General features: G+C 44.7%; 1 pseudogene; it reads right to left on the reverse strand.

Moving 5' to 3' along the window:
- Window positions 1–6036: 6036 nt before the first annotated feature.
- LOC101044240 (actin-related protein 2/3 complex subunit 1A pseudogene) lies at window positions 6037–7373 on the reverse strand (annotated as a pseudogene).
- Window positions 7374–7796: the final 423 nt, after the last annotated feature.

The raw sequence follows: 7796 nt of genomic DNA on the forward strand, positions 1-7796 counted from the left end.
CAGTGAGCCGAGATCATGCCACTGCACTCCAGCCTGGGTGACTCTGTCTCAAAAAATTAAAAAAAAAAAATATGATACATCAAATAATTTGTATAAAGTTTCTCCAGTGAGAAGGCTACAACACATTTGCTCTCTATTTATCCTTGCTTTGCCTGCAGAGAGCACAATTTTTCTTACACATAGATGCTTAATAAATATCTGTTGAATTGTTTTGAATGTATTCCCCTTTGGAGAGCTATACTTTCAACATATAAACAAACATACACACACACACACACACACACACACACACACACACACATCTACATGTTGGTGGTGTTTGGATGACCATATATGTGTGTTTATGGGCAGGGGCAGAAGTAGTGATGAAAGAAAGTGGGTTTGACAAAGGGAGGGAGATAAAATTGAGTGAGCTGCTGAGTAGATTTGAGTTGTACTTAAGGAAAACATAACTACAAGTTCTATTTTGGTCTACTTCCTCTCTTGCCCCGGGATCTTAAGCAAGCAAGCTACTTTCGTTTCTCTATTTCAATAGTGCCTTTTTTTTTTTTTGGAATATGGCTTGTGAAATTACTTTTTAAAGTAAGTAATATAAGATTGGAAAGCACCTTTTCCTCTTAGCCAAAAGTGTGCAGAATAGAATTTCCACCATCTGGGCCACTTCAATAAGAGAAGTACACACACACTCTCTTTCTCTCTCTCTCTCTCTCTCTCTCTCTCTTTCTCTCTCTCTCTCTCCCTCCCTCCTAAAAAATAATTTATTTAGTAAATGTTTATTGAGAATTAATTATATGCTAGAAGCTGTGATAACTTCTGGGATAGCAACCAAGACATAATTACTACCCACTATTGTAGAATCTGGAGAATTCGGGGTCTGAAAACAGACATCAGAGAATCAGAGAAAAGTCACTAACCAGCCTTCTTGGCACAGCTGGGCAAGTTCCAGTGTGAGAAGCCAGGCTTCCAGCTGTCCAAGTGGAACTCTCAGCAGGATCCCTCTTAGTCATCAGGGATTGTACTTGGGAAGAAGTGCTTGTGCTTGGTGAGGAGCAGAGAGCAAGGACATAAGGAGCTCACCACCACCTTTACCTGTCTCTCAGTGTGATGGGGAGTGGGGACAAGTTGGGATATGCCAATATCTCTGTGTCCTTCTCCTACAGAATGGCTGCTGGTTCACATCTACCTCCCACGACCAACGTCTCACGCAGGTCCCTCTTTTTCCAACTTTAACACAAATTATTCAAGGAAGGGGATTCTAGGAATTGTAGTTCCAACTTAGCCAAGCTAACACCATTACATATGAGGAGCTGGGTCAAGAAGTGATGAAAGAGAATTCTCAAGACGCCAACACGTGGCTGAAGGTGGCAAAATCAAAGTAAAGATTCTAAGCAGGCCGGGCTTGATGGCTCATATCTGTATTCCCATCACTTTCGGAGGCCAAGGCGGGTAGATCATGAGGTCAGGAGATCGAGATCATCCTGGCCAACATGGTGAAACCCTGTCTCTACTAAAAATACAAAAAATTAGTGGGGTATGGTGGCACATGCTTATAATCTCAGCTACTCGGAAGGCTGAGGCATAAGAATCGCTTGAACCCAGGAGGCGGAGGTTGCAGTGAGCCAAGATCATGCCACTGCACTCCAGCCTGAGCAACAGAGAGAGACTCTGTCTAAAAATAAAATTTTTAAAAAATGTATTCTAAGGAAAAGTGCTTGTTCAGGCCTGAGCTGTTTGCAACTTCTCAAAAGCTTCTCTGGGTGGTCTCCTGTGTCAGCACTAGAATTTTCCTACATAGAGCGAACCAGCTGCATGAAGGTAGAAGGCAGCTGGTAAATAAACATATGGCTAATACCTCAACATAGTGACCACAGGTGCAACAATTAAGGATGATCACCAAGTTTGTATATCTCATCATGACACAATAGCTATTAACAATCACTTTAAATTCTAATTTTTTATCAGATTTAGATTTATGAGGTATAAAATATTCCTTTGTTCATATATCTATTAACTGCTTACTATAAGCCTCATGAAAGTGAAATATCCTACTTAACTCTGTATAAACTAAATACACACCCTTCTACCAGCCCTTGCTTACAACACCTCATATCCTCTGCCCAACTGTGCCAGATTCCCTGCAAGGTTTATAGTAAATAAAACCTAGAGAGACTGGGCATGGTGGCTCAAGCCTATAATCCCAGCACTTTGGGAGGCCGAGGCAGGCAGATCACGAGGTCAGGAGTTCAAGACCAGCCGGGCCAAGATGATAAAACCCCTGTCTCTACTAAAAATACAAAAATTAGCCAGGTGTAGTGGCGGGAACCTGTACAGTAATCCCAGCTACTGGGAAGGCTGAGGCAGAGAATTGCTTGAATCCAGGAGGTAGAGGTTGCAGTGAGCAGAAATCATGCCACTGCACTCCAGCCTGGATGAGAGCAAGACTCTGCCTCAAAAACAAAAATAAAACTAGCAATATGGCACTGAGCTCTGTGATAAAGTCACAAGCTCTTGATCCAGAAAGATTGAGCATAATTCCTTAACTTAAGGTGATTTGGGGCTGGGTGCCTGGGCAACAGAGGAAGACTCCAAAAAAAAAAAAAGATTATTTGATTAAAAATAGCAGAACTTCTAGGGAACTAATTTAAACCGGAAGTGGGATTTATAATAAGGATGCTGGCTTATCTCATCAGACACAAGCACAGAAATGCCACCAGCCCTCAGGCAGAGACTGAAATAAAGAAGCAGAAAGAGCACTCCACTGCCTTTCATTTCTGCTTCTGTCTGTGCACTCGCCCCTTCTGCCTGCGAGCTGAATTTCTCTGTTCTTCAAAACACAAGATGAAGCTGGGCGCAGTGGCTCGCGCCTGTAATCCCAGCATTTTGGGAGGCTGAGGCAGGCAGATCACTTGAGGCCAGGAGTTCAAGACCAGCCTGGCCAACATGGTGAAACCCCATCTCTACTAAAAATACAAAGATTAGCCAGGCCTGGTGGCCAGCCACCTATAATCCCAGCTACTCAGGAGGCTGCAGCAGGGGAATCGCTTGAACCCTGGAGGCAGAGGTTGCAGTGAGCTGCGATCGCACCATTGCACTGCAGCCTGGACGACAGGGCGAGATTGTGTCTCAAAAAAAATTAAAATAAAAAAATGCAATGTTTTTTGTTTTCGTTTTTGTTTTTTTTTTTTTTTTGAGACGGAGTTTCGCTCTTGTTACCAGCCTGGAGTGCAATGGTGCAATCTCGGCTCACTGCAACCTCCGCCTCCTGGGTTCGAGCAATTCTCCTGCCTCAGCCTCCTGAGTAGCTGGGATTACAGGCACTCACTACCATGCCCAGCTAATTTTTTTTTTTTTTTTGTATTTTTAGTAGAGACGGGGTTTCACCATGTTGACCAGGATTGTCTTGATCTCTTGACCTCGTGATCCACCCGCCTCGGCCTCCCAAAGTGCTGGGATTACAGGCTTGAACCACCGTGCCTGGCTGAATTTAATGTTTTTAATGGCAGAATATAAAGTGCAACAATCTTTTGCAAAATGGAAAAAGAAGGAAAACTTAGGGAAAGTGCTTAGATAGAAATGTGAAAATATCATCCTAAGGGACAACAGGGTGTGAATGACCTCTATTGGTTGTAGCAGATTGTTTGCTGGAAGTCCTCAAATGCCATCTAAGAAGTGCAAAGTTGATCCTGGAAGAAACAGGATTTGAGTCATCAGTGTGCTGTGGCATAACCAGATTTATGCTTAGAAAAAGAGAAATCAGTCCACCGCAGGATGGAGGATGGTTTAGAGGACATAAAAGCTAGGGGCAGGAAGACGAGTTAGAAAGTTTTGCCTGAATTAACCAAGTCAGAATTGAGGGCCTCAGAATCGCCTTTGAGATGCAGAGAAACAGAACAGCTATGAAGAGATGGAGGCGGAAGGCTTTGTGACAGTTTGGTTATAAGCACTGTCGGGGATGGAGGCAACTTAAGACTGACTGGTTGGAACAGTGATGAGATCCCAGCCTCTTCATAGGAATTTCCCCTGCTCATTAGTTTTGTGGAATAAAATCAGATTGGCATAATTCCTCTCATCCTACACCCCCACTCTTGGGAATATCCAACACACAGTTCAGACAGATCTCCTACCTCAAATTGTATTACTAGGCTTAATTAACATAAAAGTACTGCATATTGATTTCATGGCTAGCATATGGGACTGGAAATCCCCTGGAACTCTACCAAGTCCCTGGCCCTCCAAGCTCAGATGGAGATTTTGGAAAGTTTGCTCAGGATTTTTTCTTATTTCTTTGATGAGTCTTGCTGCTGCGGCATGCCTTCCTGGTGTTCCAGGTGAGAATACTGAGTGCTCACAACATGCCAGAAACTTACTTACATCCTCTTTCTCTCTCTTTTATTTTTTAAAGACAAAGTTTTGCTCTGTGCCCAGGCTGGAGGGCAGTGGCACGATCATGGCTCACTGTGGCTTGACCTCCTGGGCTCAAACAATCCTCCCACCTCAGCCTTCCAAGCAGCTGGGACTACAGGCATGCACTGTCATGCTAGGCTGTTTAAGAAGAAAAAAATTTTTTTAGAATAGAGTCTCACTACATTTTCCAGTCTGGGCTTAAATTTCTGGCCTCAAGTGATCCTCCTGCCTTGGCTTCCCAAAGTGTCAGAATTATAGCCATGAGCCACTGTGCCCAGCCCATCATCTCTCTTTATTCTTATAATATCCCATTTAGAGAAACTGAGATTTAATAATGTTAAGGAAGCTATTGCCATTAGCTAGTAAATTCAAAACTAGGATCAAACCCTCTCTTGATCTGGACCCAAAGCTTGGTCCCTGAATCCCTGCAAGTTCCCGTGCTCTCACTGTAAGCAGCTGCACTTTCTGCCTCCCTGAAATTAATAGGTCTCCTTATAGTCAATGCCTGCCTGCACCCATGGGCCAGCTGCTCTGCCTGCTCTCAAAGAGGTATTTAGAAACCAATATCTGAGCCAGGAGTGGTGGCTCACACCTATAATCCCAGCACTTTGGGAGGCTGAGGTGGGCAGATCATGAGGTCAAGAGATGGAGACCATCCTGGACAACATGGTGAAACCCCGTCTCTACTAAAAATGCAAAAAATGTAACTGGGCCTGGTGGCATGCACCTGTAGTCCCAGCTACCCAGGAGGCTGAGGCAAGAAAACTGCTTGAACCTGGGAGGTGGAGGTTGCAGTGAGCCGAGATCGCGCCACTGCACTCCAGCCTGGCGCCTGGTGACAGAGCGAGACTCTGTCTCAAAAAAAAAAAAAAAAGAAAGAAAAAAAGAAACCAATATCTGATATGGTTTTTCTATTACTATGGAGATGCCAATACTCGCAGGTCCTTGCAGGGGACTGAACTAACCAATGCATGTGTGTGTGTATGTGTATACACATACATATGCGCATATGGATGTATATATGAGTATGTATATGTAAATGTGTATAAGTATGGATATGAAAGCACATATGTAAATGTGTGTGCACACACACGTTTACATATGTATCTACCTTGATATATTAAAGGCCAGTAGGTCACTCCAGTAATTCCAATTCTAATCCATCACCACAAGGTTCGTTCTGATTTTCTCTATTTCTTTCTTTTTTAACCACATTTAGTTTTTTTATTTAATTTTCCAGTGGATAATTCACTTATCTCCCTCACCCTGTCTTTTAAGTTAGTGTGACACACTGGCCAGCATGCAGAGAACTTACTAAATTCTCAATCGCCATCATTTCTTGAAGGTGGGGCAAAAAAAGAAAAAAAAAAGAAAAAATAGTGTGATAATTTCCCATAATAAATGACTTAAAGAGAAGCTTTGGTCAAGAATGGAATGAAATTTTAAAAAATCACTGCTTTTAAAAAACCAACACTCTCAACAGTTTTATATTCAAAGAAAACCACACAGTATTGGCGTGATATGTGTTGTCAGTGTTTCCTTGGGGCTGGCTTCCTCACCACCGTGCCACAGCACAGCTGTGGTTGGCCACAGTTTGTCATGCTGGATGGCGAAGGCTCACTCAGCTTCGCATTATCCGGAGGCCTGGATGGAAGACTTGAGGGTCTTGAAATCCCAAATTGCCGTGGCTCCATCAATGCCAATAGTGCAAAATTTGCGACAATCTTTCCTGTCCACCTCATACATAGAGACTTGAGTGATGCTATTCAGGTACAGGGTCTCCAACGCCATTGTTGTGGTCCTCAGTCATGGCCTTCTTGTCCATGTTGCGGAAGCATTCGGCGGCAGACAAGTTGCGTTGGATGCTCTGTTTCAGAATGTCCATGTCTAACTTGGAGATGAAGGTCAAGTAGCCTCAATTATTAAAGAGCACTGGGCAGCAGTCACGGTCAGCAGCCACGATGCTGTTCTCTGAGACAAATGACACACTCAGAAACCACAGGAACTCTGTCTTCAGAGTTGAGACCTACACACTTTTGGAGGCATCAGCAACAGACATGGTGCTGCCGTGGCTGACCCAGGCCAGGTGGCTCCCACTAGCAGAAAAGCTGACCCTGTGGACCCAGCCACCAGTGCCACTGCCACCGAACTCTGACATCAGCTGCCCAAAAGGTATCTTGCTGCCCCAGGGTGTGCTGGATGGCTTTTCAGCCACTTCTTTAATGTAGGCAGAAAACTCTGCATCTGAAGTCACGTGATCCTGCTGCCAGCAAAACGTTGTTGGGATGCCAATACAAGCTGAGGACTGCGGAGCAAATCGGCTTTTTAATGTGCTTGCTCACCCACCAGTCATTTTCAGACTCAAAGTAACAAACAGAAACGAGTCATGCTCCACTTCCCACCGAAAGTTTTTCTCTAGGAGGGACCACTTCACAAAAGTAGCTGCACGGTTAATTCTCAGGAGCACCAGGGTTGACTTCCATACACCATCTTCCTGACTCCAGACACAGGCATTGCAGTCTGCCCCGCCAGCGACGATGTGGTTGCTCCTGGGAGCCCAGTCAATACCTGTGATGTATCCATCGTGCTCCTTGAGTTCATGAGCTTTCACTTTTTTTTTTTTTTTTTTTTTTTTTTTGAGTCAGAGTCTCGCTCTGTTGCCCAGGCTGGAGTGCAGTGGTGAGACCTCCACTCATTGCAACCTTCACTTCCTGGGTTCAAGTGAGTTTCCTGCCTCAGACTCTCGAGTAGCTGGGACTACAAGTGCCCACCACAATGCCCCAGGGGGTTGCACCATGTTGGCCAGGATGGTCTCGATCTCCTGACCTCTTGAACCACCTGCCTTGGCCTCCCAAAGTTCTGGGATTACAGGGGTGAGCCACGGCACCCGGCCCCATTCTTCCTATAGATATGCACTTCCTGATTATTGGAACTGAGGGCAATCTGGGCATGATCCCTGTTCCAGGCATGACGGGTGATCATCTCTAATAATAACTGATGCAGTGACATTGTTCTTAGTGTTTTCAAAGGAGGGAAAGTTGGGGTTGGGGGAATCGGAAGGGCTCCAAGCGGAGGATTCGCAGACTCTGGGCAGTCGAAGCCAACAAGCTACGGTGGGCATAGGGGGAGGTCTAGTTTTTTCAATTTCTATAATTTAACCCCTTCTCTGACAGTGAGAAACCTGACCCTAATTATTTTTAATATGTTAATCTACCTGAACATATTAATTTTCCTAAATATGACCAACTTACCGTCACCTCCTCCACCCCCTCCCCATGCAAATACCCTCCTCATCTCATTGTATTCTGATATGTGATGCCAGGCCGCCACAGCCCCTGGGTGAAATCCCTCCCATGCCATTTGTGCTCTTGTGTCCTCTGAGCTACCCCCCT

This window comes from Saimiri boliviensis, chromosome 3 (genome assembly GCF_048565385.1).
Source record: "Saimiri boliviensis isolate mSaiBol1 chromosome 3, mSaiBol1.pri, whole genome shotgun sequence".
Taxonomy (NCBI): Eukaryota; Metazoa; Chordata; class Mammalia; order Primates; family Cebidae; genus Saimiri; species Saimiri boliviensis.